At 51.0% G+C, this 27,706-nt stretch overlaps 1 long non-coding RNA gene across 1 annotated transcript in view; it reads right to left on the reverse strand.

Moving 5' to 3' along the window:
- Positions 1–572: 572 nt before the first annotated feature.
- The window catches only part of LOC134558195 (uncharacterized), a 36,237-nt gene continuing 9,103 nt past the window's right edge, over positions 573–27,706 (reverse strand). The window contains exons 2-5 of the long non-coding RNA XR_010082306.1: positions 24,020–24,062; positions 13,797–14,000; positions 10,026–10,140; positions 573–1,403 (exon numbers count right to left, since the gene is read on the reverse strand). This is a non-coding gene — a long non-coding RNA (uncharacterized LOC134558195). The remainder of the gene's footprint in view (positions 1,404–10,025; positions 10,141–13,796; positions 14,001–24,019; positions 24,063–27,706) is intronic.

Raw genomic sequence — 27,706 nt, forward strand, 5'->3', positions numbered from 1 at the left:
CTCGCTTCCAGCCAGCCTCCTCTCTCCTCAAATCCCAGCAATCCCCTGAAACACTGTCCAGGAGGAATTTATTACTAGAAGGACACGGAGCCCCAGCTGCTGGGAGAGCTATTCAGGTTGTGGTTCACCCCACGGGCTGCACGTGTTCCCTGAGAGCCCACGTCACGTTTTAGCACTGCTGACCTTGAACAGCCACAAGCTGGGGGGGAAAATATTGATGCCTGTGCAGGTTGTTGGAACTCCTGCACCATTTCTGCACAGACACGAGGGACACGGGCAGAGCTGCTCCATGTGAAGTGACTGCTTCAGGGGATTCAAATCACACAGCACCCAACTTGTGGCAAGCAGGGCTCTTTAATTTTTTATTACAGCTCGTCACTTGATGGATGAATTTAGGCCAGTGTTGTATACAGTTACCCAACCCCTCTGTTATGATTTTTAAACTGGATTATTCATCGACCTGCTTGATTCCTTCCAGATTTCTAGGCAGTAAAACAAGCCCTGATGCTGTTTAGCTCAGCAGCAGGGGCATCTCAGCTCACCCGCCTTCAGGCTGCTGGAGAGTTTGATGATGTTAAGGAGGCTGCAGGTTGAAGTCCTCCAAACCAGCAGGCACCAAAGGGAAACAGTTGGGCATGGGGCTGGGAAAGGAGGTGCTGCTTCCCTGGCACAGTCAGCCCCTTCTCCTGCCTTCACTGGCTAAACTGTGGCAGTGAGAATCCTGGGCAGGGATTCCACCAGGGTGGGAGCCTGGCCCGTGTCAGGCTTTGATCTGAAGGGCTTTGTGGTATATGTTTTTAATATAAAGTGATACTTTGGTCCGAGAGCCTTCCGAGACCAAAAAAATGAACATGGGAAGGACAGAGGCAGCCCAAGGGATCTGAAGTTTCTCTTACCCTCCCTATATCCTGGACTAGAATTTGGTTGATGATGCCCCAGACTGCCTAATGAAGGCAGAAAGGCCTTACATCCCACACCCTCTGGGGCCTGGGGTTTTGTTCCCTGGCACCTTAATTGCACAGGGCTGATTAGGATGGAGTAAAGGGTAACTGAGTGTCACACTGGGATTTAGGATTCTTCATGTGGGCACAGCTTCTGCCCTGCAAGAGAGGGGAAAATCCCTTAATGAACCAGAGTGGGCAGCAGGCTTGAGATGAGGGCTCCGGTGTGGCTGCCAGCTCTCTTTTATCTGCATGGAGAGGATTATTGGGAAGCTATGTTGACAAATGCTTGGCTAAAAAGGAAAATGAACTTCCTCACAAAGGCAGTTTGTTTGTGCAAAGTGGAGAGAGAATAAAGAAGCTGCCAAAAAAGCTGACATTAAACCCACTGCTTACCTGCAGCTCATCCAGTACCATGACTGAAACCTCTCATTTGCAGCAACATAATCCAAGATGTTCTTTCTGCAAAGCAAAAAAAAGTAAGTTATTGCTCAAGCAGAGCTGGGGAGGGATAAAGAGACAAGGGGGCCTGATCCTGCCAGGTTCTGTGTGTTCTGCTCTCTGAGCAGGGTTAAAACCCTGGCTGGCAGCCTGATTTGGGGGTTTTGGAAAGAACTTTTATACAATCCCTCTTCAAACCTTTAGGAAAGGGCTTCCTGTGCTGCAGAGGCAGGGCTGGAGGCAGAGCACGAGGTTCCCTGTTGCCTTCATTCCTGCCCCTCTAACCCCTGGTGGCAAGACACAAACCAGTAATCCTCAGCACTCTTGTAGCACATCTCAAAGTGCTTCGTTGAGAGAGAATTAATGACCCTCCACAAAACTAGGGCTGCCCTTTCCCACCCCTCCCTGCTTTCTTTGGGATGCATTACCTGCTCCAGCCACTGGGTCATCCCACCTTTCCCGGGATGCAGAGATGCTGCACACAGGCTTTGCTCAGCAACAGCAGAATCCTCCCCTTTGCAGCACCGAGCAGATCTTGTGCTGTTTCTTTTCCTGCCTTTAGATGTGCAGAAATCCACGTGGCTGTGTCTGCTGATTGATTTTAGCCATGGTTCTGTACCAGGATCTTTTCAGAAGGTCTTGCTAACTGAGAAATCCTAAATCTTGCTAATTGAGAAGTCCCCATCGAAATCCCTGATGCAATCACCTGTTGCTGTGCTCCCTGCACCTTTTTGGGGCCCACTGCAGCCACCCTGTCTCTCTTCGAAGGCTGCTTCTTATCCTGGGTAGCAGCAACAGAAGGTTCCACAAGAGCTGTCCTTGGATATTAAAGACATAAATTACTGAGCTGCCCTTCCACAAAATCAGTGCTGAGAAATGACTGACACCGTTCTTTTTACATAATTCAAATATGGGGGAAGGGACTGGCATTGGCAAACAGGTTTGGGGCACAGTTCCCAGTTCCCACCAAGGAGCAGAGGGAGGTCCTTGGTGGGTCCCCCTAAGTGCAGGCCCCACTGTTTGGATGCCTGTGCCTGTGACTGTCCCAGTGTCTGTGCCTGGGACACCTGAGTGCTTTAAATAGTGCCCAACCTGTTCTGGAAATGGTGCTCAGGATCACTGATTGCAGCTTGATACCAGCTGCTTCCCTATGACAAAATGGGCTTTATTGGGAAAATAATATGGGCTGTAGCAGCACCTCATTAGCCCTGCTGCCATCCCAGCCCTGACAGCCAGCACCAGAATAACTGGGCTGGTCCACACAGGAGTGATGCACTCGGACACGACTGCCAGCCAAGGAGAAGCTCAGCCCTCCCCTCTCACATCAGCCTCACCTCACTTGTGTGAGGGATGGCCTGATTTATGACTTGGCTTGTGTTAAAACACATTTCCTTCTACAGTAGTTTTACTCAGGCTTTTCAAACACTCCATGAACCCAAATAAATCCTTAGGAAGTCTCTGGCAGGTGGACACCTTCAAACATCCCCGGCACTCAGCAAATCTGATACACCCAGAGGGGATGGGCAGGGCAGAGTGCCCAGCTAAGGTCTGGAGGCAGGTGAACTTCAAGCATTTTTCACTGAAGTTCCAAAACTGTAGCCTAATTCAAGTGTTTTAGCATAAGACATCAAGCCATGCTGACATGTGGTCAGGACAAACCTCAGGAGTCCTTACTCTCTCCAGACACGTAGAAGATCTCTTTCCCCCTGCTAGTCTGCCTCATCATGCTGCCACCCCTTCAGGTGCTGCAGAATCCTGAAAAATTAACAGCTAAAGGTTTTTCTTGCCTGCTCTGGCCACGTGAAGCAACCTGTTCGCATGGAAGCACTGAAGTGTTTCTTAAAACAGCTCTTCCCCCTGTCATTAAATATTGAAGAGAGCAGCACCAGGGGAAGCCATGAGCTTTTATGGAGGCAGGATGGCACAGTGCTGGGAACCACGCGGAGACCGATTTAAATAGTAATGAGATGGCAGCACAGCTCGGTTTTATCCTCCCATTGCTCCCCCTCCCCGCAGCATCCCGGGCACCGCATCCCGGGCACCGCATCCCGTCCCGCCGGTGCGCGGGGTGGGCTGGCTGCGATGGGACCGTGCTCTGCCAGGCCGTCCCGGGTTGCAGAGCTGCTGGATGGAATCTTAATGACCTGGAAGCCAAGTGCTTGTCAGGATCCGTGGGGACACAGCGGTGTCCGAGCACCGGCCGGGGTGGGAGCAGAGCGCGGAGCAGCCGCGGCTGCTGAGGGTCGTCCCTGGCAGTCCCTTTGCCTCCCCATCACCACTTTCCCCGCTCTGCCTGTTTTGGGGGAGCGGAGGGTGGCACAGGGAGGGTGTCTCTGCGCTCTGCAGTTGCTGTAGCAACTGCGGTGTCTCTGGCGGCAGAGCACGCGTTTCTTGCAGCCAGCCCGAGTGTGAGGTGCTGAAGTGAAAGCAGATTGATTTATTTTTCCCCTGCTAGAAAAAAGCTCCCCTGTGCCCTCCCCGGCCCCACAGGCAGCGCCCAGGAGGGCTAAGGACAGCACCTGGGCACCAGCCCCGTGCCGACCCGCAGGGATGCTGCCGCGCCAGGCTGCTCCCGGGAAATCTGCACACGAGTCAAAGCCGCAGCACCTTCTTGAAACCCTTCTGTGATCCCCTCGGCTCCTTGGCAAGGACAAGCTGCCTTTCCCTAATCCAGGCTCCAAGGCAGGGTGGGTTGCTGCAGCCATCCAGGCTCATCCCTGGGGCAGCTCAGACCTGAATTCATTTCTGCATGAGACAGAGCATCTGCTTTGGTGAGGAGGGACCAGTCGTGACCTAAACATTCTCAGAAGAGGAGGATCAGCAGAAGCTTTGCTAAGTTAGTTCCCTGGGTAATGACTTTTAAATAATAGAGCCTTTATCACAGGCTGGATTCAGTTGGTGCCCATTTCTTGCCATCTGATAAGACTTTGACTCCTAAATCCTGTTACTCCCCCATTTCCATCAACTTTGCACATCACATGCCCTGACCCACTTTCCCTTCATTTTCTCTCTGAGAAACCAGAGGAACAGAGTTCCTTGAGGCAGCTCTTAGAATGTGCTGGTGCCCCTTCTCTGAGCCTCAGCCTGTGGTGATTGCACGGGTGTTTGATCCTGAGGCACGCTGCTCCACTGTCCCACCGTGTGTCAGGACCATCCTTTGGCCACTGCAGGAATCAGTTCAGAGCCCATCAGCTTGGTTTGGGCTCCACTCTGTATGTGTGACATCTCTTTTTCCTTCACCACTGACTTTATATTCCTTTCAAATAAAACATATCTTTATCCACCAGCCTCCATCAGCAGGTAGCTTCACAGGAGGACAAAGCAAGCCAAGCTCAGTGCTAAGGGTTGCTCATCACCCATGGGCCTGGCTTGCATCTCCTTTGGTTTCATTTGCAGAGTTCAGCCCTGGCCTTGCATAGATTGCAGAGACCTGTCCTGATTTTCCAGAATGCCGTGAGCTCTGATCCAGCCTTTTTACCACCTGTCTTTGAGATGGCTGCCAGGGAGGGCAGGAATTGCAAGGAGGGCTGCTCTTCATGAGAGGGGGAAGCAAAAAGGGAGTGAGTTAGGTTTCCCATATTCAGAGTCCACCCTCTAGGCATTTCCTGGTGGGAACCAAATCTTCCTTCTGCAGGTGATCACCTGCACCACAAGATAAGAGATGAGCAATGCTCAGGCAGGGGCTGTAGTAACCCAAAATAGGTTTTTTCCACTGTAATCATTACTTAAGGTGCCATTTGTTACCCAGTGTTTTTGGGGCTGCAGCTGGAGCTTTATGTTCCCTGGGAAGTTTTCTTGAAGAACAGGTTGGCCAGTTGGGGAATGTTTCACTGCTATTTTCAGCTTGGGATGTTTTCCTTTTTTTTTTTTTTTTTTTTTCAAAGTACAACAAAAAACCTGTCAACAAGTCACAAAAGAGTGATCTCAGTCTAAAATACAAGCCCTGGCACGGGAGGGCATTTGACTCAGAAGCCACTTCCCATCTTTGGAGACTTGAAGTATGTTCCACTTCGTCATCCCGAAGGTCTTTAAGCACTTATAAAAACAGAGTTTATTTATCCACAGTCAGAACAGCCTATCTATTATCTTGAAGGCTGAATTCAGAAAGTTTCTTCAGAAATTTATTGGTTTCATTCCTACCAGTCTGAACAGAACTTTTTCACAAAGTCTGTCAAAATACAAACGTCTCAATTCCAATTTCCCTTGGTCTTTAGTAAGACATTACATTAATTGTGTTAAAAAGCACTTTTATTAGTTACTGAGAAAGCAGGAGTCTGGCAGCTCTTCTTGACCACGAGCTATTCACTTTTGTGAAGTCTCCTTTAACAGTGCTTTGATCCAAAGCAGTGGTTTTCTCCACCAGCAAATTCAGCAGTGCCTGGAGCCAAAGGGAGCAGCTCCAGGCAACGATTATTGGCTGCAGGTTTGAAGGGCTCCTACTGCTGCCTGGGCAAAGCCTTTCTGTTCCTCCCCAGGCTCTCACATCCCCATGGTCAGAACAAACGGAGTGGGGGAGGCACAGGGACAGCCTGGGGCCAGGAGCACAGGCAGAAATGCAGAGGGAATGGGAGAGTTTCATCCCCACCTGTGACACTTTGGGGAGGGCTCAGTGAGCTGTCAAACTGCTGGTAGGAGTTTTACTTCAGTCTAATTGTGCATAAGGCTGTTCCAGCCCAAACAGCCCAGCCTGGTGACAATGTGACATCTACTTTGCAGGGGAAAGGTGGCAGTGAAAAAAAACCCAGCAATTCCCGGTCCTCCAAGTGGCAAGGAAATTATATTCCCCCTCTGATCTCCATGGGATGCTCTGGGATTGCTCCTGCCAATGTTCAGTCATTCTGGAGCTGTGTGAACAGCCACAAACACAAACTCCCCACCTGCTGCCTTGCATCAGCCCTCCTGACTTCCCTGAGCACCCAGCACAGGAGCCAGATGCAGGATCCCTGAAACTCCCTGGGATATAAGCACCACGGTGAGATACAGCTGGCTCATTAGCATTAGAGGAAAAACTCAGCTCTGCTACATGTTTGCTATTGACTGTCCTATTAAGTGGCATCAAATGACACAAATTGAGGCTGGACTTTACATCATGGCACTTTTTTGAGCACCTCCAATGCCACTCCAAACTGAGTTCCTGCTTACACTTCAGCTCTGAAAATGCTTCAAGGAGTTCCAACACACACACATTCAATCCCCATGTGGAGGAAGGCAGTGCTCTGATAATTGAGACATTAATGCTGAAAGACTGAGCAGGATTCCCTTGGCTGCCATGGCTTGGCTGCTGGGAGCTCATGAAATGAAAATAAATAAATTGGGACTTGGTTGAAATAGCAAGACTGAAACCTGGAGATTTCTGGAAGCAGCTGGGCTGGAAAGGAGCATGTGAAGGGTTAGAGGAGCCCTCCTATGGTTGTGTAAATATCTCAGCACTGACAATGAAAGTTGCAAATGTTGGTGGGGCTGGCAGAATTGCACACATCTGACTGCACCAAGACCTCCATAAACACTCCTGCACTGTCATCTTCCAGCCAGGTATGTGCAGGTGGCCCCTGCAGAAGGATGGCCAGGACAGGCACAGGTGAGAGCCCAAGAGCTGTTGGGAGCAGAGAAATCCCTGCAGAAATAGTTAGTTGGATGCTCAGGTATCTGTGGAGGGATCCATTGGTCAGCAGAAACCCACGGAGGGCAGATTTCAGACAGGAGGAAAAGCTGTGCCACCCAAAAAGTGCAGCCATGCTCTTGTCACAACCCTCTGTGATCCACCATTGGTTTGACACAAATTCACTGGGGAAAATAAATGCTCTCAGGTTTGAGGATGGGTATCTGATACACAAATCTTACAGCTCCTGCCACCATAGAACAGCTGAGGACATTTTGATCAGAAAAATGCCTTCTCAGCCTCCCTTGCTGTCCCTTGAGAGTCTGGTGGCCTCTTATCTACAAGAGTGTAAAGGATCTAACATCAGGAAGGGCCTTCATTCAGCACAGATCCTTAATATTTTCCTTTTATTTTAGTATTCCACCCCAAATTTTAGATGACAGATGTGGCAGTTAAGGCCTGAGTAAGGTCTGGTCACAGCTCCTGCATGGGACATGGCTCCTGCAGCAGAGACCAAGTACCAGTGCAAACATGTGCTTGAGTTCATTGCCTAGAATTTAGCTCAGTTTTTCTTTCAAGCACTGGCCCAATAATGATTTCTGGAGGCCAGATGGTGCAATTCATCGAGTGTCTGGACCTGGTGCTCTCTCACGTGCTGCTTTTACACCTGTAAAACCCAATGGCCTCACCAGAACCAGCCTTGACTCCTCCTGGCTCGATGGAGAGCAGAATCTGGCATTTCCATTCCTCAGCCCACGGGCACAGCCCCGTCCAGCCTGACAAACAGCTCTGTCACTCGCCCTTTGCACGGCAGGGGACAGCCTCAATTACACGGCGGTGGCCACGCATGGGCCACCAGCTCCACTGTTTACAGGAAGCACCAGCACAGAGCATGGAATTAGAAAGACCACAAGGAAGTGAGGGATTATTTACTGGAGATTAAAGAACATGGAAAAACCACAGGACAAATCAGTGGGGCCTAAGCAATGGTAGCTGCTATTTCAGTCTCCCAGCTGCTGGCATTCATACTGGTCATGCTGAAATGGTGAGGAATTAAGGACAGGAGGCTGCTCTGCTTTTGGACCAGTAAAACACACCAAGGAATAGGCCCCAAACCTGCTGAAGGGATGGGAGAGATTTCTTGTTCTTTCCTCAGCCATTCCTGTGTGTCTTCCTCCACCCCAGGTGTGATTCCTACTTGTGGACTGCCCCTCCAGGCCAAACAGCTCTGGCCAGACCTGCCTGTCAGCAAAGCAACTGGGATGTGCCCATGGGTTAAGCCTAGATGAGTTAAGATAAAGCATCTCCTCAAACCTGGAAAGTCCAACTGGCCGTGGGTTCATCTAATTTTTGGTGAGATCTGCTTTTCAGCTGTGTCTGGCCACCAGGATTTCAGTGTTGCTAAAGAGCTCTGACATTTGGACTGTAACTGGGCCTGGTCTCGTGTCAGTGTGTGCCCACCTCTTTCTGCAGCTGTAGACACACAGCTGCTGTTCCTGGGGCTCTCCAGGATGGCCACATACTCAGCCAAGTTTTCCCTGAAAATCCTGCAAGGTTTTCCCAATGCCTGGCTATCCTTCCTGAAGCATTTTGCTCCTGGCAGGTGAAGCTGTTTGCAGTGCTGCTGCCCTTGTCCCGTAGCCACGCTGGCAATATTGCCATGGCTAGTCTCCTGTCACTGGCAGGAAGTTTTGGGACAGTGTCCAAACTCCTTCCCCAAGCCCTCTCTCAGGGAGTCAGGTGAATCTTTGGCTGTCTCTCTTTCCAAAAACACAGATGTCACTTTATCATCTCCCCCCACCCAACCTCTGCTGTACCTCAGTGCCACACAACAACGGGCCACCACTGCGTGCCAAGTGACAACATCCCCCATGCATCCCCACACTGATACAGCCTGAGCTACCACCACCACCAAAGCAGCATCTCCAGCAGCCCTGGGGCCCCTGTGCTCGGCGTGGGGTGGTGATTCAGCTCTGCCTCAGTGGGGAGGGGGCCACTGCTCCCTGCACTGGTGGAAATTGCAGAGCTACAGCAAAGGCAGCAGGCAGGCAGGGAGGGAGGGGGGCTCCCCTTGGTGAGGAGGAGCCCACAAAAGGCTCCCACTGACATTTCCCTCTCTCTGTATCCATGTGGCTCAGGGAACACAAATGGCATTGCCCTCGTGTTTGAGCAGAGCAGTGCTTGCCTGCTGGTGCCATGCCACGGACTCCACCTTGAAAGCTAAGAGAAGCTCAGTAGACTTTTCTTACAACAAATGGAGAGAAAGGAAAGCATGAATGAGCTTATTTTACAACTTCAGAGGAATACCCAGCCATTGTTAGCTTGACAGAGGCTGCAAAAAGTGATGGCTAAGAAAATAAAACCTTATTCTTTCCTGTATGTATCGGCTGAAAAATAAAACTCTTCCTCAGGCCACCAGCTGCGTTTCCATCAGCTACGTGGCTGATCCACAACTCAGTGACCTCCAGAGCAGGACCTGACCTGCTGCACATAACAAAAGGGAAGTGAAGAACTGGGTTTACATAATTTTTAGAGGTCTTTAGGCACGCTGTGCACCTACCCCACGCTGTGCTCTCAGCACCGTGTCCCATCCTGGGCTCGCAGCAGCTGGAGGGAAGGCAATGCCATCTCTCAGTGAACAGTAGCATGGAAACTCTGCAGAATATTTCCCTCTTCCTGTTCTCTGCATATAGAAAACCCTGCCACAAGGTCAAACAGCCCCAGGTGAGGTTCAGACACCTCCCATGAGTATCTCAGAGCCGCTGGGACACCGAGGGTGACAACCTCTGCCTCAGAGAGCCAGCTCTGCCAACAAATTGGTTCAATGGCACTTTCTCCCCTCAGAAATGAGGACTAAGAGCCAGGGCATGCAGAGAAAATAGCCATGCCACAGATGCTCAATTAATTAACTCAATTAATTTTTACCAGGGCCTCTTGAGTCATTCATTGTAGCTGCCTGTGCCGGTAGAGCCGGGTGCCGCCGCCTGCTGCAGCCCTGTCTGAAGCAGGAACGTGGCTCTGGAGATGTATTCCTCTCCACTCACCATATCACTTGCTTCTGCTACCAATCCACGAAATTTTCCCTTCTTATTGAAGTGGTAAAATCAACCTCAGGAGCTCAGAGTCCAGGAATAGGGATTCACAGTTTGGAGTCTGCGGCTGTCTTATGCAGTTCAGTGACATATGAAGGGAAAGAAAAAAAATCCCATTAATAACTCCAATTCCCTCCTCAATAATTTCACCTAAACAAACTTCCCACCCAAACCAGTGCTTTTTAAAAGACTGATTTAGAAGGTGGGAAGTACTAGTAAATACACTTCTTCCCTGTCACAGCTGCAATTCCACTTTCAAACACCTCTGACCTCAGAGACTGGCTTGCATTTTTGTGGTTCATGCTATTTTTCCTCCTTTATTCAGCATTCAAAACGGCTGCAAGAAGGAGTTAAACCAGAGCCCAGTGATGCCAAGGCACTGCTCCCCTCCATCCTTCTGCCCTGTGTTCCAGGGCTCCCAGGAGCAGCCATGGGCAGGGCAGAGGAGGCTGGGATGGAGTTTGGGACTGTTTCTTCCATATCCTTGTGTGCATCGGTGGGTGTGCTGGGTTAAGGAACAAACGGTGGTGGAACAAATGGTTACAGACCTTCTTTTAGGGTCTATAAAATCAGGAGAGCAGCTCCCTCATTGACACCAGCAGAGAGCAAAACGGGTCCCAGGCAATTTTTAATTTTATCAGCTGTGGCTCCAGCCCAGGCCTGCTGGAGAGGGGATGCCCCACGGAGAGGGTGGGATCTCATCCTTTGCAGCCACACACCCGCTGGTGGCTGGGCAGTGCCCTTCCCAGCAAAACCACCAGCAGACTCTTCAGGGGATGAATGACCCAACAAATTACAGGGAGGGACAAAAAAGGGATTTCGCTGTAACTTGGGAACGTATTTTTTAATTTTTTTTTTCTTGTGGACCTGTGAAATGGCCAAATTTTTTTAGGTGTATGGCACAACCCAGCAAGAGCCTCTTCCCGTGCTGGTCCTTCCTTCAGCACCCGGCTGCCTGCAGAGGGGGCGAGAGCAGAGGGCCGGTGCAGGGGCTGTATCCTGACCCGGGATCCCAAGGATTCCCCTGGAGCCTCATTATCTGGGGCACAGGCAGGGGACTGGCGTGGTGACAGCGAGTCTGCTCAGTCACAGCTCGAATGGCTTCATAGAAACTGGATCCAACTGGTCCAGCCTTGGGGGTTTGGATTTAAACTGCGGTTGTAAGGTGTGATTAGAGGCGGGGGACGCTGTGCCAGGAGCTAAGATGTGAAGCAAAAAACATATATTAAGGAAAAAAGTCCTTCATCCTTTCTCTGAACCCATATGCGTTTTTCCATCATTAACCTTTTGTCTGCCACTGACAGATACCCAAGGAAACCCTGGGCTGTCCGAGGACACCTTTGGCTCTGCTGCTTGAATCTGCAGAGGTCTGTTAGCACTGCAGAGGAATTTGACCCCTGAAGTTCTGACATTTATGGGTTTGCTGTTAATAATAACCACTGCAGATCTTCACAGGGACCAGCTGAGCCTTTCCTGCCACTGTGCCTGAGAGCCAAGGAAGTTTGTGCCCTCCCTGCACTCCTCACACTGCCCAGACAGGGCTGGAGCAGGGGCTGTATTTGGCTGCCTTCTTTTTGGGTTACTCCTGTACAGGGTAGAAGGGGGCAGTGCTTTTCTGGGCAGTCTTTTAACTGTCTGGAAACAGTTAAATCAGGTCTATTTTTCCTGTCTCCAGCTAGTTGCCCAAAACCTCAATAGCTAATTTGGCAACTGGAGACCTTTGGAGACGTTGACACAGTTCAAACCTCCAGCCCATATGGATAAAATCATAATTCAATAAAATTGCTGGTTCTTTATCTTCGTGTGGCATCATCACACAGTTAATTTCAAGCTTTCCAGTAAGCTGTAATGTATCTTTCAACCTAAGAGCTCTTTTGCATGACACTGAAATAGGTCCCAGTCTATATACATCTGCTGCCAATACAAATGTATGGTTCAGCAGCAGTAAAGAGGATATAAAAGACTCCCACATTACAAATGTAGGAGGCAGAGGATATTTTAGCGTGGCAGTGGTTACACTTTTGGCAGCTTTGCTATAAGAAACTTTGTTTTCAGAGCCTTAAAATATTCCCTGTGCAGTGCAGACTGACATATTTGCTTTCAGCAGAGCTGTCTCAGGGGCCAGGGCTGGTGAACGCAGCTCAAGGACGTGGGGGAATGCAAAGAAGATGGAATTAATATCAACCTATGTTTAAACAGGGTATTTCTTCACAGAATGCAAATATTTATAAATGCCACCGGATCCTGATAGGATTATTTCCATGAATACAGATGGGCACTCAGGAGGTACCTGCAGGCAGCGTGCCCAGCCCTGGGGCTGCTTCAGGAGCTGGGGGCAAGGCAAAGAAGGGGAGTGGACAGGCCAGGAGCCAAAACCATGGGGGCAAAGAGATGTAAGACAAGGACCTTATGTAGGAAAAGTCTCTGGAGTCTTCCACTGTCTTCTGTCTATCTGGTTCTAGTTCCCTGCCAAGAGGCCACTGCTGGGTGCTGGCCTGGAGCTGAGATGTTCCTGCCCCAAAGCAGACAGAGCCCACCCACAGCTGGCAGGTGGATGTTGGCTTCCAGGTGACTCCCAAGCCATCCTGGAATCTCATGATCCACTGAGGCACTGTGGATACTGTGGAGAAAATCAGTCCTGCCTTGGTGCACTCTGAAATGGTCAGAGTAGCTGTGAAACCTTGATCCAGGCAGGTTTTGGGCAGAAACGGGGAACTTGTCTCACATGGCTGATGGGGACAGGAGGCAGCAGGGAGGGCAGCAGAGCCACGGTCCTGCCTGCTCTCTGCCCCCTCACGAGGCAAGGCAGGGTGTCCTCCAGACCCCCAGATGCTGAGGGCCACACACCATGTCCCTTGGCTCTGGGAATTCAGACCAATAAGGCAGAACACCAGGAAGATTGTGCTGAAACTCCAGGACAGACTTCCAGACCCTCAGGGACTACTGAACCAGAGGCAGAGCAGAGGAGCAGGAGGGAGGTGGTTTCCTCCCGTGTCCTGACTCTCAAATGACATTTCCCAGGGTCCAGCCTGTGGCAGGAAAGGAGTGAAACCTTTGTGTCTGGTCTGATCAGTTTGAACCATCAGTTTCCTGCAGAAGGAATATCTGAGAACACAGATGGGCCTGGGATGTGATCCTTGGGCCAGGACTGAATAGCAAAGCAAGTGTGAAGCCATGCTCTGCTCAAGAAAATGCTGGGAAATGGGCAAATGGTGACCTGGCCCAGGATGTGAGCTGAGCATCAAACACAAGAGAGCTCTGGTAAGAGAGTCCAGCAGGAGTCCTGTGTCAGGTGCAGGCCAAACACCAAGAAATTTCTGATGTCCAAGCTTAAAAGTGAAGTAAATAACTGAACAATGTTGTTTCAAAATGTTCTCTGCACACGCAGAACTCTAGAAATTCAACCCTGTTTGTTAGAGTTTCTAAGCCAGCAAGGAAAAGCACTTCTTGTCATCAAGCCTCCTTAGAAAAGCTCATTGCTGCTTGTGCTGAACCTGGATGGGGTCTTGACACAGAGGATTTGGAGACCATGTGATGGCATTATAGTTTCATGCTAATCTGTCCTCATGGTGTGCTATTAAAAATAAATAAAAACCATGGCTTCCTAATCCACTACTAACTGTGGGAAAAACACATTTGTCACTGCCTTAGCAAGGGCTTAAAAGTGTCACACTTTTGTGTTTATTTATTACAAAGTGAATGTATAAACACATTGTTACTAACCTGAGTATCTGCATTGCAAAGCCCACGCAGCTGCTCCTGCAGGACCAAACCCTCTCATCTTCAGCAGAAACCCTGTGCCAAGCCCTGCTGCAGCTGTGGGGCTGCACGGGGATGACCCAACCCCTTTGTGCATGGACAGCTCCGGGGGATTTGGCAATGCCTCACCAATAAATGCTCCTTCCCGTGGCAAGTTTGTTGGGATTCCTGGGAAGTAAAAGAGAAAGAAAGAAGCTGTTTTGATAGTAGATCAAGTATCAAAGGAATGAAAATAACCAGGTACTTTTGCAACCTGCAGGCTGAGCCTCTGCCGTGAATCCAGGTGCTCCTGCCTGGGGTGAAGCTCCCCCAGTTCAAAGAGGCAGCACGACAGCACTGGGGCTCTGCACAGCTGCACGAGGCCCAGGACAGGGTCTCCATTTCAGACTTCAGAGAAGCATTTTCCTTTCATTTCCCCTCTCCACCAGCCAGGTGAGACAGTTCCTAAGGGGGAATCCTGCCCAGAGCAAGGAACAGTTTCCTTCCCTTGTCTTTGCCGTAGAGGATGAGGGAATAAATGACCTCCTAGATGAGCAATGAGCCAGATGCAAGTGTCTTCCACCAGACTGAAAGTCCTCCTGCAGGGACACTCCAGTGCTCTACACACACAGAGCAATGGGATCCCACACCCTTGAGGGAGGATGCATTAGCCAACATTTTGTCAACCAATACATAAAGATTAATTACTCCTAGGAAGAAACCTAACTCAGTGTCTGCTCCACTGAACAAACTTTCCTTTGAATACTGAGAAGATGCCTGAGTTCAGCCTCTGCTGCTCCTTCTGTCCCAGCATACAGCGAGGCACCAGCCACCCACTCCTAATTAACTTGATGGGTAACTCAGCAGCACAGATCACCTCAAGTTACCTTGGCCACGGAACACAGCGGATCCTTCCACAATGGAACAGCATGGCAGGAATTATCCCAATCCATAATTGCTCCGAGCAGACAATAAACCAGCTTGTGCTGGTGGAAGTAGCCACTCGGAGGTAATAACCCAGTGAGTAACAATAATGGCAGCAGATACTTGATAAAAAGCAGGGAACAAAAGAGAAAGCTTTCCCTATTGAAGAGAGAGCGGATATTTTGTGTTTGCTTCCTTCGTTTCAGAAATGCACTTGGCTGTTTGAGAGCACAGCTCGCCCGCACTCACAGCACCAGGGGGCTGGGGCTGGGGGAGGAAGGGGTCGTCCTTCACTGCTGAGATCATGAATAGGAAAATTGGTTTTCTTCTTTTAATCTTTCTTGGATTTCTACCCAGCTGGTATCCAGGCATTTTCTTTTCTTCCAGGGAAATGTTTGCATATCAGTGGGGGGAAAATGAAAACTTGTTCTGGGGTGGTTAGAAAGGGGCATTGAGGTACAGACGTGCTTGTTTCCCACATCCACACCCTGTGAGTGCTCCAGACTGGGCAACAGGAGGGTTGAACCATTCTTATCTGAGGAAAATTCCTAAACCCAGGAGCCTGCCTGTGCCTGGTGCAGGTGCCTCCTGCTCCTGCTTCTGCTCCTGCACGTGGCTGCGAGCTCTCGTTGCCCAAGCTGCCCATCCTGAGGGTCTGGCTGACTGCCCTGTGTCTGCTGGCCCACAGCTCTGCTGCCCTGGCCCAAGCCCGGAGCTCACGCAGGGGCCATCACCCCCCTGCCTCTGATGAAGTGGCCTCTGAGGGCAGGACATGGGGCAAAGGAAAAGAGAAGTTACTCCACGCTCCTCTCGTGCCACAAAGACAGCGGCGTGGCAGGAGCAGGTGGGCAGGGACTCAGCCCTGAGGATGTTTGTGCCTGTGGCTCTGGCCCTGCACCAAGTGCTTGGTACCAGCTCTGCCGTGATGCCCATCCCATGCTTGGCTCCCTCCTGCTTCCCCAGCCCTGCCACTGCCCCCAGGCCACCCCCTGCCCCTGGGAGGGCTGCCACGGGCAGGGGAGTCAGTGCCACAGCAGCTCTCATGGAGAGGACAGGAGGTGGGTGACATGGAAATCACACCACAGAGAAATCAGCAAGGTGTGAGAGGTGGAGCAGCAAAACCCAGGGGGTATTGTGGGGGTTTAGAGATCTGAGTGCCAGCTGGACACGACACAGCCCCACTGCAGCCAGCCCGAGCTGTGCCCTGCAGCATCACAGGGCTGCAGGCAGCCATCTGCAGCACAGAGCACCGGGGAAGGCTCCGCGGGCTGCAGGGGCTAAGCACTGCTCATTAAAGCGCCGGGGAAATGTGAATGAAGTAGATGAATGGAAGAAGAAATGAATGAAGGAGGGAAGAGGAAGTGAATGAATATTGCATTGACTTGGTGCCTTTCATCCCAGGATGGCAGAGCTGTGCAGCACAGCTGATGGGCAGGCACCCTGTCGGTGCTCCCTGGAGAAACCCCTGGTCAAAACAAATCAGTTTATTTTCTGTTGACAGAGCCCTTCAGGGAAAGGCAAACGGGGAGATGTGGCATATGGATTCGTATTATTTGAAGCACAAGGTTTCCCCCCCAAAAATCCACCCAACTCCCCCTTAATCGATGTGACAGATCATTACTTTTTGAGTTGCTCTTGTTCTTGCTATTCCAGACACTGTGTGATTTCCATGGCAACAGCATCCCAGTCACCCCAGGCCTTGTCCTAACCTCTGTCATCTGCTGTCGAGTCACACTAGTGCATAACCTGCAGAGAGGAGCAGCAGGGCCACGAAGGTGCCTTTTGCACTGGGGGGGTTTAAGACCCCTCTTTGCACCCTCTGCAGCCCAACCCTGAGAGCCCCAGGGAACCTCCTGCAGCCAGGCACTGCACAGGGCTGGCAGGCAGCTGTGGCAGAGCTGGGGGAAATGAAAAAAATATTTTCTAGAGGTTTTATTGCACTGTTGTGGGAGATAGTCAGCTGAACCCACTGGGGAGCCTGAGTGAAACTGGGATCCAGGATGGTTTGAATGGGGATAATGGGAAGGAGCTGGGAGATGCTGTTTCTCCCTTGGTAATGCAAAGCAGGGTAGGGACCAAACCTGGCTGCTCTGGGGAGGAAAGAGAATCCAGCTTTACTCCTGGTTTGGAGGAGAAAGTGTGCTCTCTTCTTCTCCAGCTTCTGAAGGAGGACTAATCTGGGATGTGATCCTGCAGCAACCTGGTGGGACCACCACGAGCAGCACGCCCTGCCCAGAGGAGCATCCAGCCCCACGGGAACGTGGTGCCACTGGTCCCCCCTCAAGGCCAGTGTGATCCCACCTGGCTGCATGGAACTGGGCTGTTGTCACCCCCCAACATCCTGTAGGTGCCCCTCCAGCAATTCACAGCCGCTCACAGCTGTGACATTTCCAAGGTGGCCACCAGAGCTGTTTGACAGGTGTTTAGTGGAGTATTTGAGGTGGATGCAAAGCTCAGGGACCATCTGTGGGCTTTGAGGAGTTTTTTGAGTGGACCTGCAGAGCACAAAGCCTGCTGTGCGTGGGGTCTGGGCACACAGCCCTGCTGTGCTGAATGAACCCTGCCAGCCCTGCCCACACGGGAGCAGCCTCTGCTGCCGAAGGAGCCGGGGCAGGTTGGTTGTTTTTGCCTCTTTCACTCACCCTGCTCCCTCCAGCAAGCAGCTTCCCCTCTGAAAGCCAGGGAGGACTGAGGGTGGCTGAGTGCTGCTACAGAGAGTGGGAATGGGCTGTGGGCAGGGGCGGTCAGTCATCACACCTCACCTGAACCAGCAGATAAAGTGCCTTTGTCCGTTCCTTCTTCAGTCACATCACCTTTGTGATTCAAGGTTGGCCCCAACACCTCGGGGTGTTTCCCTGCCAAAGGTTTGCTGCCCTGCCTCTGCATCAGCCTGCATCTCCCAGAAGCTGTGTTGAATTTCGTGGTAACTCTGCAGAGTTATTGCTCTGTAACAAACACAATTGCTGCACTAGACTCACCACTTAGCTCATCCAGATATTAACCAGGCACCAAATGCAGAGCCATGGGCCTGCCTTCCCATCTTCCCACAAGGAGTCTGCCCACTGGGCTTGGCAGCTGCAGAACTGGACCCAGATGAGAGGATCCATTTGCAGACAGGGCCAGCAGCTTCCCTGAGCAAGGCTGACTGCTCAAAAACTCACTGCTGGAGCTTTTACAGTTGCATTCAATCAACCCTTTGTTTACCTTCTCTTCACAGATGGACAGATGTTCTGTCCTGCCATGGCCTGAGCTGAGTTGCTTTACCTGGCTGCTAATGGCCTGGGCTCGGAGGTCAAAGGCTCTTGGTTGAATTCTGGACCAGTTCCTTGGCCTTGCATGGTGAAGCATCTGGTTGGCTTTGGAGCACCCACGTTCACAGCACAGTAATTTCTCCAAGTACTTCAACACAAACTGCTCCACAGAGGACCCCAGCCAGAGCTGGGACATCTTTGGTGATTGTGGGTCCGAGAAGGGACACAGCTTTAAGGAAGAGAAGGGAGCACATTTCTGTAATGCCTTCACCCACCCCTCAGTAACTGTTCATGCTGCCTCAGGGCTCAGCACTGAACATAAATATATTTAGATAACTTCATAAAAACCAAGGGGCTAAAATACATATCATGGCAAAGCCTGGATTAAACAAGCTATCAATATCCTCTTTATAAATAAAATAGGGGAAAGACCTGTAACCCCTCAGCTTCACAGGTAATTTAGTGGTACGGCTCTTACTGGGAACAAAGGATGTAACAACCCAGGGGTTAACTGCTTTGCCAGCTCTGCAAAAGGATGGGTGACCCTGGTGCCATTCAGCCAGGAGAGCTTTCCAGAACAGGGCCAGCTTCAGGAAACACTGGGTGTTGTTCTGGGGCTGCGTGGGCAGGAACAGAGCAGAACTGCTTCTTTTCAGCTTAACCTCCCCAGAGCACGCAGGCAGAGCCAGCCCAGGCTGTGTGGAGCTGGAGCACTGCTCCTTCCACCCACACAGACACTCTTTGGGAGAGAGGAAGAGGAAAAAAAAATCAGAAGACAAATTGAGAGTTACCTCCGTGTTTTCTTTGCCTACCACCCCCATCACTCCCCTTCAGCCTAATCATTCTCTTCCTCTTCAATCAAGGCCGATTTGCAAGAGGAGCAGCTCCCAGTGGCTGAGAGCAAAAGCCTTTAATTACTGTCATTTGGGAGGCTGTGCCAGGCTCCCCTCCAGGGCCTTTTCATACTTTTTGGAAGACACTGCTCCAGGACTTGTCTTCCCAAGATGCCATTTGTCAGGCTTTATTCAAAAGGAGCACTCCCTGCCTGTTGGGGAGAAAGTTCCTGACAATCCAGGCACACTGCTGCTGCTGCGGGGACATGGCAATCACATCTGGGCAGTGGCTGGTTCTGGCTGCCCCATGGGGTACCAGGCTGGCAGCAGCCCCTGCATGTGGCACTCACACATTCAAACCCTGAGAACTGCACTGCTCTGATCCTTTGCTGCCTCTGCTCCTGTTTCTGGACTGGGGATGTAGACAAGGCTGTAAAAGGGGTCAGAGAGGGACAAGGAAAATTCAGGGAGACCTGGCAATTGTTAAATGAAGTGGCCCCAAAGCATCCTCTCCCAGGAGTCCCCGAGCCTGCATGTCTGGGAGTTCCCAACTGGACTCATGTTCCCTCCTGTACTGTGTGGGTTTTGGTATCAGCCAGGGGCTTCTTATCCTGCACAGGCAAACAGGAATGCAGAACCTCCCTAAACCAATCTGGCTGACCCAGCAAGCAGGGAAGGGAACCCCCTTGGCCCTGCCTGCCCCACCAAGCTGCAGGCAGGACTTGGGGCTGGATGGCTCTTTGGGGTGAGGCAGGATGAGTTGGCTTAAACATAAACACAGCCTGAGCTGAGACCTGTGACTCTGTCCACAGAGCAACTCAGCATACACTGAGACACACAGGAAAGGATGCCAGAAGATTTCCAGATGTCCAGGACCAGCACTCGTGGGACATTCTCTGTGAATTCCACCCACCAGAGCTATCCTCCTAGTATTTAATCTTTGGAGCATCACCTGTGGCAGAGAAAAGCTGCAGAGGAGGATTTCTGGAGAGCCTCTGCCAGTGGGTGGCACTGCAAAACCAGCAGTATGGAAGGAGCAGCGATGCAAGGGCCTGGGGGTGGAACAGCAGCTCAGACACTGCACTCACAGAGTGCTGCACATCCCGTGGATTGGATATGGGCACCGTGGGGACGCTGCAGCCTGGCTGGTGAGAGCAGGGAAGCTGCTAGGGGGAGAGGAACAGGCACAGGGGCAGGCAAGGAGGCATCACCAAGGGGTTCCAGGTGCTGCGGTGGTGTGGGGTCACCCAGCCAGCAGGAGTGAATCCATCCACATCCATATGGGACAGAGTCAATTCATGTCCATGTGGATAACCTCCTCAGGGGCAGGACAGCTCCTCAGCTTCCCCTGCTCTCCTACTGGAGTGTTCTGTCCACAGCTAAAAGTCACATAAGCTGTCATCCTAAAATGTAAGGTGTCAGCCAAAAATGTAAGGTCTCACCCCTGGGAAGTGGACAGGCTCCTGCCCCCAGCCTGCAGCCCCAGGGAAGAACACGGTGTGGTAGCTGTGAGAGCTTTTGGACCATCTTGCCTGCAGGCACAGGACCCCTGGAAGCACCATGGCCACCAGAGATGTGCATGACCCAGAGGATTAGGCGCCCCAAGGGAAAGTGTGCTGCATCACCTCCTGGCCAAGTGGGAACTCAGGATCCTGAGGCAGCTGGGTCAACTTTGAGAGTGCTAAAGCAGGCTCTGCACCAGAGACTGGTGTGGTCTGAGGGTCCATGTTCAAGATCTAGGGTTCTGCTCCAGTTCCAAAGTGGTTGTGCCTCCTGACACAGACTCTACCCCTGACTGCACCTCATCTACATCTCATGTCTTATCTCCAGTGTCCAAGTGTTGCCTTGACCAGTTAATTGTCAGAAGGTCTCCAGTTAGATTTCAAATCCCCATCCAGCTAAAAATGCTCTGAGCTCTCCAAGGCAGGAAATCTCTGTTCTTCTTCCTTTCAGTAACAGACAACAAACAAAGGACCATCTTCTTCCTCTCCCCCATGATGTCCCAGTGGTAGCTGGGAACCACAGAGCTTCAGAAGAGTGAGCTTAGGTAGCCCCAGCCTGACTGCAGGGCCATGAGGCTGGGAGTGGGATATCTTTGAGGAGGAAGTCAGAAGGATGGGCAGGGAACCATGGCAGAAAAACCTGGGCTGTGCAGAGGGGATCTGGCCCTGAAGGGCTGTGCTCTCTGCCTGGCGGGGGCAGCCATCTCTGCTAATGCCTGTTTTCTCTGGCAGGAGCTAAGGCTTCATCCAGCAGATTGTGGATTAGCAGGAGACATGAGAGCCACCTCAAGAGGAGAATGCTCCCATTATCAGAGTGTTTAAAGATGTGGCAGCAGGGCTTCCTCCAGCCTCTTCCTCCTGCAGGGAACACTCTGCTGACTGGCATGGCGGGGGCGGCTGCAGAATCCCATCTCCTGCCTGCCCACATCCCTGCTTGCAGAGATGCCTGGGTACAGCCCACTGCAGACTGGGGAAGAGCTTCAATCTGGCCCTTCTGCTGCAAACGGGTCTGATTTGCTCCCAGTGCTGAGCGCTCTGTAATTACAGTACATCCCACTTAATCGGGATGTGCTTAATTGGGAAATCCACTTACCAGGATGTCACCTAGGGAACCGATTTAAGCTTGATAACACTTAAGAGCAATGCCTGCTGCTTTATAGGGAAGGTAATTCTCCTACAGGGAGATGCCTTCAGGTGGCTGAATCATACTCCTCCTTCCAGCAGCATCCAATGCTCCTGGCTGCTTGTGCCTGCAACAGATTTCAGCTTTCCCCTTAACTAGGTTACAGGCAGGAAATACACCAACTGCTACTGCCAGCTCACTGCTGTCCTCTGCTCCAGATGAACAGGCTGCCACTGCCACGTGGGCCAGCCCTCAGCTTCCCCCTGCCTGGCCCCACACAGCCACCCGACCCCCTTCCCCTTTTGAAGACAGCTTTCCTTCCACAGATGGAACGATTTTTGAAGTTGGTAACATGATTAGGCCTGGCCAAGCTGCTCTTTGCAGCACAAGAGGGAGCAAGATCACCTGGATCAGGGCAGAGCAAGACTTTTGGAGACAACCAGCATCCCCTACTGTTAACCCCAACACTGTCCTCCCCCCACTTCCCTCCAGCAATTAAACACAGCAAATGCCCAAATGTCCAATGACAATAAAAAGGGGACCTGGGAACAGTCTCAAATGTCCAAATGTCCAGTGACAATAAAAAGGGGACCTGGGAACAGTCTTTAGAGTGGAAGTTGAGTCAAGCACTTGGAAGGGCCAGTTTTCTGTCTGGTTTTCCATGGGATGAGGGTTTGTGTGGTCACCCTATCTGTGCATGCACATACAGATCTTATAGATACCAACACTAACTGCTAAACCTCTTGATCCATCCAGGCAGAGAGAAGCAGCCTTTCCAAAAATGACAAAAGCCCACAGATTTTGTAGTAGCAAGAACAAGAGGAGAGAAAACTTACAAATATCCAACACCCATCTCAGAGATGGGACAGCACTTTGCAACCCCAGACCCCCATGAGGCATCTTTCCATGAGAGGGGGATGCCAGCTGCTTCAGGATCATTGGTCCTCCAACTCTTTGGCGTCACCTGGCTTATTTCTGCCATTTTCAGCCAGAATACCTTTCCAGCTGCACAAAACCACACTGCCCTTCTTCTAAAGGTGAGCCCTTGGATGGAGGCTGCCTTTGTTACCAAAACATCTGTCCCATGCAGCTACAACTCAACACAACTTTTCAAGAAGCTGTGCTGGTCTTTTTGTTCTCACCAGCCAGGAGAAGCTGGGGTGAGTCAAGGCAAACTCTTTGGATACATAATTGTGATTGCCTTTCAGACACTTGAAAATGCAATAGCTTGACATCAAATGAGGGATTTTTATGGCTGCACATGTCTTGTGTTTCTCTGAACAAGCCAACTTCCAGATTAGCTACATTGGCTTTTTAAAGTGCTATAAAATATGCAAAGGCACTTTGTAATGTATAGTGATTTCTGTATAAACAAGAGGTAAGTGCTGAAACGTCTCCTGATTTATTGTTTTGCTTCTCCTAACCCATGCTGGGAGAAGGGGTAAATGCAATCCTTTTTGGCTTCTTCCAGCCCAGAGACAGATGGAAGATAAAACACCACATACTACAGAACTTGTGCCTTTCAGCCACTCTGGTAATTGGAGAAGAGAAAGCCCTCTCAGTTCCTGAGTATCTCAACCACGAGCACACACAGCAAATGCCTTTCCAAGGTGCCACACAGTGTGAATGGTGGAGCTCCACCACCACAGCAGCACCTGGCTGGGCACAATGGGCTGGGCAGCACCTCCCAAAGGTGCTGGACCTAGTGCTGGGTGGAGGGGCCAAACAAGAAAATCACCCCGAAGAACCACATTAGCAGGGTCAGGTCTCTGCTCTCCTGACAGCAGGGTCACCTCCTTGTCCCCTCCTCTTGTTCCTGCCCCTCTTTTCCTCCACACTGCTATAGCCCAGGCAGAAACCCACGAGGCTGTACAGTGGGATTACTCTCCATGTCACTTGTGTTGGCTTAAATATACATGTTGAGCCATTACCAAGGACAACATCCTTCACACAGATATCTCAGGGGCTGGGCTTACTTTTTGCTAAAACTGAGCTGTGCAGAGGCTTGCCAAAGGAAAACATCCCAGCAACCAAGGTTCACATTTTCTGAGCCTGGCTGGAAGAAATGAAGCCCCAGCTCAAGCTCCATTTAAGCTTGAGGAGAACAGCATCATTTACCAGAGCCAAACAGGTCCTTCCCCTCCCCTGCTCCAGAGCCAAGCTGTCCCCCTGCCATGCTGGGGCTGCTTCCCCAGTGCCAAGGCAAGGTTGCCACCAGCCAGGGCTCTGTGGCCACTGCTGGCAGTCAGTGCCACAGTCACTACCAGCCCACACCAGGGTGAGTGTCCCAGCACAGCTCCCTGAAGTCAGGTTCAGGCAGAGCCCATGGAACAGGGGTGAGTCCTCGTGAGCTGGAGGTTTTTAAGCACTGCCTTTGCACCAGGCGTGTTCAAACCCATCCATTCCCTCTGAGCAACTGCAGCTCTCTGCTGCCAGCACCAACATGTAAACCCCCCTGGGCTGCCTCTCACATCCGTTTTTATATAGAACAATGGTTGTACAACAATCTGGGGGATCAGCAGACCTGCAATCTTTAAATTAACCTTGTGCATTTCTATAGAAAAGCAACACTTACCCTTAGCAGAGTTTATGTGACATGGAGTTCGTGTGCTTTGTTCCTGCAAATTAAAAACAATTATTTAACAACTGCCAATAGCACTCTTTGCATCACTGCATCTTTTGCATCACTGCATCCTAAAAGCTGTTCAGCATGACCATGCTTGAAATGCAGATTATTTTTAAGGTTTTCAGTGCATTTGCTGTCAGATGAGAAGGGGAAAGTCCAGCACTTGCAGGTGTGAGCTGGCTGGATGGGAACCTTCATGCCACCATCAGAATGGCACCTCAGTTACCTGGCTGTCATGTCAGTAAGAGAAATATGAAGGGAGGGGAGGAGACGTGGAAAGGAGAGAGTGTCCTCAAATGAAAAAAAACACACAGCAAAGACAGGATCAAGTCTCAGATGTTAAGGGATCCTTCACTTTTATCAACAGCTCCTGCTAAGTGCTCCCTGCTCAGTCCTTGGGGTGCCAGCAACCTCTCCTCCTCTCACTGCTTTTCAGGGCCAGCACACAGCAGAGATGCTGGGTGAGCAGCACTGGCTCTCCTGCTGAAGTCCTGGGACCTGAGCATCCACCCTTTTGTTTTTGAAAAGACAGGGGTTACAAACCATTGTTTTCCAGCTAATTGCAGAGAGCTGGAAAGGCAAAACACAGCAATATTTGCTAACTGCAAATATTTGGAGACCTCAGTCCAAACTGTATTGATTCACTGAGTGTAAACATGGGCAGAGAGAGAGCTTCAGGCACTTCACCATCTCACGGCTAATTAAAGGTGGGAGAAATTTGTCTCAGCAAGTTGTGAGCCTTGTACTTCTCCAGTGTGACTAAGCCCCCGTGAGATATCTAATTTACCAGGAGGGGTGGTGAGCTGCCAGCACCACGTTCCTGTAGGCACAAGGGGCTGACTGAATACAGCTTGATGCTCCAGGGCAATCCTGCTTACCAGCTTACCTGCACCATCACAATCCCCATCGGCCTTGCAAACTGCAAGGCAGCTCAGTGGGAATTTTTATTTGTGAAGTATTCAAAAAATCCTGACAAAATTTGAGGGCCTGACCAGAATGATGGGTGCCTGTGGTTTGTGCAGGGCTGTTTTTCCACTGAGGCAAATTGGGTTCCTCTCCTGCAACCCAACATGCTCCTAACACTCGCAGGACCCCGAGGCTCTCAACCTCCTCTGAGTCCTGTCCTTAACCGTGGTGAGAAAGTCATGGCACCACCTTGCTTGGTATTAGTGATGCAAACCAAGATCAATTTCTCCATAAATAGCTCATTAGCAATGATTCTGTCCTTTGTCTCCAGCTCTAGCTGAAGAGAAGGAAATCAGCAGCAACTGCACATGTAACAGAAAAAAAGACATTTCTCAGAGGGTACAACTGAGTTACAACAGCCCTGGATTTTGGAAACTGCTCTCTGCACCCCAGAGCTCTCTGTGGGGAGAGATAGAGGTACTCAGAGGTCCCAATTTCCATTTCATTTCCCCATTGTTTCCCTGGGCTGCAAATTACCTTTCCTTACCTCTCCAGCCCAACCTGACTCACAGGCCAGCCCTATCCCAGCTGTCAGCTGGCCCCACTTTGCAGCTTTGCCATTTTGGCTAATTTGCCCAAGAATCAGCGTGGCACAAGGAGCTCTGCCCTAGGCCAGGGTAAGGAACCAGCCACCCTTCATGGTTTTTGGGGGGTCCCCCTACACTAGCAAGCCTCCAAAGATCCCCTTCCAAGCACCTGGGAATCCCCACCTGTCCCTGCTTCCCTGGGATAACCTGCCCAGGGGGAGGTGACCTTGCTGGCAGGACTGATGCTGTCACCACTCTGTTTTGTGGCTCGGTGGCTCCCTTTTTGAGCCAGCATTAAAGCCAGCCAGCCACTGACTCCACAGCAGAGGCTCCCAGAGGACAGGCTGGAACTGTTCATCCGGAGACAGGGATCATTTTTTAAGGGAAATCCTGCTCACTTCCCAAAATGAGGTAGGCTTTTACCAGCACACCCCCAGTCAAATGCACTTGTGGCACCAAATGCATCCCTAAAAGAAAAAGACTTGTTCTGTGAAGCAGAGCTGTGGTTTTCAAAGCTAACAGGGAGAAAGGGCACTGTAAATACCTGGAGGAAGCTTGGGCACAGCTTATTAATAGACACTTGCAGTGAGACTTTGAGCTGCATGACAAGGCTTTCACTGTCCTCCTAATGTCCTCAGATGCCCTGTTCCTGCACTGAGCTGGGCTCTGGAAGCGTGCAGCACATCCATCAGACCTGCTCACGTAGATGGGGCACAGAAGATGGGTGAATGCAGCTCGTACCAGTGCTTTCATTACCTGAGAATTCACCACCCATGTTCAGGTGCTGGGGAGAAGCTCCTGTCCCCAGCTCCCTCAAAGGATCCAGCCAAATATTTGATGAGCACAGATGAGGGCCTGAGGAAAGCAGGCAAGAGTGCCAAGTAGGGTCATTCCCCAAAAACTGAATTGCTGGGGTTTAATATTTCCTGAACTGCCAGAAGGAGCTAATTTTGTTATCTTTACACTCTGGCTCATCCATTAATTCCCCAAAAGGCTGCACAAATTATTTGCTCTCTGCTTTTTCTCCTGTGTTGCTGTCAAGAGCTCCTGAGTTTTGAATCAAAAGCCACTCCTGATATTGAAGGCTATTATGAGCTGGGTTTATGTATTCCTGCTTAGCAAAGCCTTGTCTGACACTGGGTGCCTGTATCCTTTCCCAATGAAAGCCATAACAGAAAATTACCAGCCCCTGTGAGTGATGGAACAGTGACCAGTCCCTGCACTGCCACACTACAGGAATCTCAGCAGGGCCACACAGGTTTTATTTTTTGTTTCCAGCTACAGACTCTTCTGTCAAGCAGAGTAAGAGACACATGGACTGTTTTTGGAGAGAACTGGCTCTTTGCCTGGGGAGAAGGGGAAAACAGTCCTCAAACAGCCCTCCTGCCCCAGGTGATACTGGGGAGAGCAGGTCCATGGGCTGTTAGGGACTTCTACCTTCACACTCCTGGGTTATTTCCACATTTCTCCTCCCAGCTTGTTGATTGCCCAGGGCCCAAAGATGCACAGACTCATATTATTAAATGGCTCTTTCTGTTGGCATTTTTATTTTTAGGAAATATCACTGAAACATTCACCACTGCTGCTTAGAGGTCATGGAAAAAAGAGGCGAGCTCCAGATTCTGGGTGCTGGGGAGCTCGAGGCAGGCAGCCAGGCTGGGCTGGGATGTGGCCTGGTTTCCCTGCTGTGTTTACAGTCCATGCCCTGAGCAGGGATGGGGCTGAATTGTTGCAGTGTCCTCAGCAGTTTCTGGCCATGCTGACCCCTCCCCTGAAGGTTAAAAGCATCTGTGAGCTGAAGACAGGCTGGGATCAGTGGCAGCCAGTTCAAACAGAACTTCACTCCTAGAGACTGCTGAGCACCCAGGGGTGCTGCCCTGCCCAGGATGCTGACCCAAAGGGACACCCATGGACAGCCTTTGGATAGCTGGGCTGGGAGACAGGAGACAATCTGTGCTTCTTCCCCAGGGTTGCTTTTGTGCCTTCCCACTGAATCCTTCCCCACTGAAGAGCTGAAGAGAAGAATATCCTGGGAGAACAGGAGTTACTCCAAACTGAGCAAACACTTTGCACAATGCGTCCCTCTGACACCTGCTCAGCAGTGGAGAGGTGCTGGTGGGGTGTGAGCTGGTGGGGATTGTCA

This window comes from Prinia subflava, chromosome 14 (assembly GCF_021018805.1).
Source record: "Prinia subflava isolate CZ2003 ecotype Zambia chromosome 14, Cam_Psub_1.2, whole genome shotgun sequence".
NCBI lineage: Eukaryota > Metazoa > Chordata > Aves > Passeriformes > Cisticolidae > Prinia > Prinia subflava.